Source organism: Sinohyriopsis cumingii, chromosome 2, assembly GCF_028554795.1.
Source record: "Sinohyriopsis cumingii isolate HCF-2022 chromosome 2, ASM2855479v2, whole genome shotgun sequence".
In the NCBI taxonomy this organism is placed as follows: Eukaryota; Metazoa; Mollusca; class Bivalvia; order Unionida; family Unionidae; genus Sinohyriopsis; species Sinohyriopsis cumingii.
Genome location: NC_142962.1, coordinates 168,827,054 through 168,831,374, shown reverse-complemented (window position 1 = coordinate 168,831,374; position 4,321 = coordinate 168,827,054).

The window sequence follows — 4,321 nt, the reverse complement described above, 5'->3', positions numbered from 1 at the left end:
GCTTGTCCTTTATTTCTTTTAATTTATCTTACATCAGTAGCTAGGGATTGAAAATTTATTCAGTTCATTGACAAGAACTGAAAATGTGTGACTTGGGACCCACCTTTAAACAGTCAGCCAGACTCCATGTGCCAAGTTAAATAGAATATTAATTTGGTTTTGACTCACAGTACACCACGCAATTTTTGTTGTTGTTGTTTACAAAAGACCAGTCAACTGCTCAGGTGGCCTAGAGCATCTGTAAAGTTCATTAAATCTAATCATTTGATTGATGACATGAAAAAAATCGTGAAGACACAAAATATTTCACAAGAATTACAAGAACATGGTGCTGGGATAATACAGACAGGAGAAAAGAAAATTGGTTCCATTGTTGACTTTCTTTTGATGTGTCTGTCTCATCGCCATGTTGACTCCCTGATTTTTAAAGTGGTATCTAATAAGCCCAGAGGATGACATTCAGTATCTTCTAAGAGATCAAACAAATCAAGATGTAACCTGTATCAACAATCAGCATCTCTTGATACTTTAAGCTTAGGTCTGTGTGAAGTGTTACAATTTTATAGACTTGAAGTATGTAACAGAAAGAAGTGAAACTATTACATTTAGCAAGTTCAATAAATAACTTTATTTCTCTAAGATGCAAAGTAAAAAATTATGGGGAACTTATAGTATTTTGAAATAATTCCCAAATAATCCTAAATGCTCTCTCATAGGTCCAGGCATAGAGAATGTTCCAAATGAATTAAAATAATCTTGAATCTTCTGATATACCAATTGGCTTCATGTATCACACTTCACAATGTCTCTGAATGAATTCACAATAATCCCAAGTTCAAAAAGTCAATGAGCACTTTGTAATTTCAACTAATAATTTAAATAAATCCTCTCATAAATATGCCTGAACACTGTGTGTGTGAAAATGAAGCAGGAATACATATTCGCACCAAATTGCAGAATTACAACATAATGTTGAAACATATGATGATAGATCTCTGATAGTTCCTATCTCACTGAAGAAAAGCCACCATGTCACAGTCATACATTTCATTACTAAAGGCTTCTTCTTCCTGGTAAGCATTTCCTTGCAAGACAGCTTGTGAAATCTGGAAAACTCGTACCCAATCATGTGTTCCTTTCATCTTGTGGGATTGACCAAGATCTTCCAGAGGAATGCAGGATTCATTACTCCTTTTGTTTTCAATATTTTCAAACGGGAAAATTTGAGCTTGCTGACTCTTAGCTGTGAATGACTTTAAAACAACAAGAGGATGGTGCCTCACGTTCCTTTACTATTCCAGTGTTTTTGAACACTAATGAACCCCGACAGCCTCAGGTGTCAATCATTAGATGATTTCTACACATCAAAACTGGTCTCTTAATATTGTCACTTTGAGTCAGAACTGAACAAAACAGTAATTACAGTGGTTTCGTCAAAACATTATCACAGATCAGTTGCTCGTCAATTATCATGCCATAACATCAGCTGACAATATAAGCCAAAGTCTGCAAAATGGAAACAGTTGGGTCAAGAAAGCAGCTGATCCAAAACTTTGTCAGTTTCCAAAGGATTAATAAACCATATCCATTCTGCTATGTAAAATTAAGTGACATCGCATCTACAGAACAGTTGTTTAGACTCCGAAACTGCATAAAGAGAACAAATCAACTGTGCACACTGCCCATCACAACCAAAGGCAGTAAAAAGGATTCTGAAGATGTAATATAATGGCATATTCCACTATGTGAAGAAAAAAATCGAGAATGCAACAAACTACCACAATTAATTAAAAAAAAATTCTGTAATGGGTACTGCAGAAGAGGACCTCAGACGTGGAGTGTACTTTTGCATGTTTTGAGAACCAAACCACGTAGGGGTTGAAATACAACTGGACTAGATATACGTCATTACACCCCATCACATAAGTTCCAGATAATGCCTGTGCAAAGTTTTGATTTTTTTTTTTCATACTGATTGTGAATATTGTCATACAAATGAGCAGTAAGTTGTTTTAAAACCAAAACTGATTTTCTCATCGATACAGACTATGGGCTTTATAAAATTTAAATGTTATAACCAAGGATACCCCAAGACTGCTGACCGGGCTGGCCTGTGCGGGTATTGAATCTGTGATTCTTGGACTGCAAGGCCGGCTGAGATTTGACCGTTGGAACCCCCACAGTTCCATAGACTGATGCACATAAACAGACATGTTCCTGACTCAACACACTCCGCTCAACCTTTGCTGCATCATTCTCTGGCTTTAGTATGTCTGATATACCTGAAGATGAGAGCCACACAGATAATCCTATGCAGGAAAGTAATGTTCAAAATGAAAACAATTGTGCAGATGATGTTTTGGAGTTATCCAATATGGCTGACATTTATCCAGAATTCCTGAGGGTCAAACAGAATAAATACAGCATCACAGTGTATATAGATCCACAAACGTTTGAGTTGGTAAAACAGATATTGGATTCAGAACCTTGCATGACTTAATGCAGTTCAAGTGTACAAAATGGTATTATCTACAGAACACAATAGAAAATGTGACGGCTACATTGTATAAAACATGTCTTACATATACAGGGGCTGAACAGTTTCACATGATTAGATCATATTATCTGTACATATAGACAGGATGAGAATACCCATGCTAAAGGCATTTATAATATGCTGACATATACACCAGTAACTAGCTGTAGTACCAAACATGAAACAGCACCTAAAGTCTTTGACCTAAATGACTCGGGCAATAAAATTAACACCCCTCCAGTGTGTCAGGCAATTACACGCTCCATAAATCATGACCACAGCAGTGATGGCTTAAACCTTAATGATTTCTTCATGTGTGTACATCAAAAAACGATTAGGAACTTGGAGGCCCAAATTGAAGAATTAAAACTACAGTTACATGCTATTAAATCGGCACAGGGAAGGGTTAATGAGCAAGTAACCTCATGTGAAACAGCAATTCAGACAGACTCCCAAATATCAACAGTATCAGACACAGACAATCCCAGTACCAGCCAAAAGAAAATGTAAAATGACCATGCATATAAAAACTGATACCCAAAGTAGCATTGGAAACAACAGTACCCCCCTCTCAGTCATGTGTCACACCTGCAACAGCAATAAGTGTACACCCATGGCTCTCAGCTCGGACAAGTCTCTTGCCTGTACCAACAACTGCATTTCTCAGTGCTCAGACAAATGTGTCAAAATCAACTCGAGTAGTTCACACAACTGAAACACCAATTTCAGCACCCCTTCCTCCAAGATATGTGTCTGAAATACAATCCAGAGTCCAACACCCGACATCACAAGCCAGAAAAGATAGGACTCTAATAATTGGCTCCTCAATTTTGAAAAGTATAATACCAAGGAGACTTTTTAAAACAGATGTACAGACTCTAAGAGGTGCAAAAATCGACAACATCAAGGACAGAATAATGAACAGTGCCCTAACCAAATACAACCAAATTATTATTTTAGTAGGTGGAAATGATGCCTGTTAGGGAAAGTCACTAAATCAAATCAGAACAGATTTTGAAAGTTTACTGTATGCTGCTAGGTATTGCAGCCCAAATACATGTAAAATAATGATATCAGGACTACCTCCTCGTGTGGACACCAAAGCCAAAGAAATAAATGATCTGATAATTGACCTATGTGAAGACTTCAACCTACAGTACATTCCACAATACACATCTTTGTTTCTTCAGAACCAGGATGTCAACCTTAGTCTCTACCACAGAGACATAATTCATTTAAGCAGAAAAGGAACCTCTCAACTACTGAAATATTAACATATATGCTCCCATTTTCAGGCGCTTTAATGAAGAGTACTATCTCTACTGTGGAGGAACTGGGCATATGACACAGGTATGGCAAACAGATTGAGCGCGTCAGATGCCATAAATATGGACACAAACGAAGACTTCATACATCAATGTATTATACATATTAGGAAGCTGGCAAAGAAGAGAATGCCAATGCTTCATTTACAACAAATCTAAATGTACCTAGTGAGACTCTTGTCTCTAACTAACTATTCAATGGACACTATGGTAGATGCAAATGTAAATGTATTTTCTGGGTTTGTATGTGACTTTGAAGATGCTAATATATATGAACATTTAAATATAGAAATAGGATGTAAGAATGATAAAAGTAGTATGGAGACAATCTCGGTGAGTACCCCATTGCATGATGACATACATATAATTGATATGAAACTAAATACAAAATGTACACGGTATAGTGGGAAAAATAGACCAGATTAAGTTAATGTTGTCTTCCAAGGAAAATATTCTACAT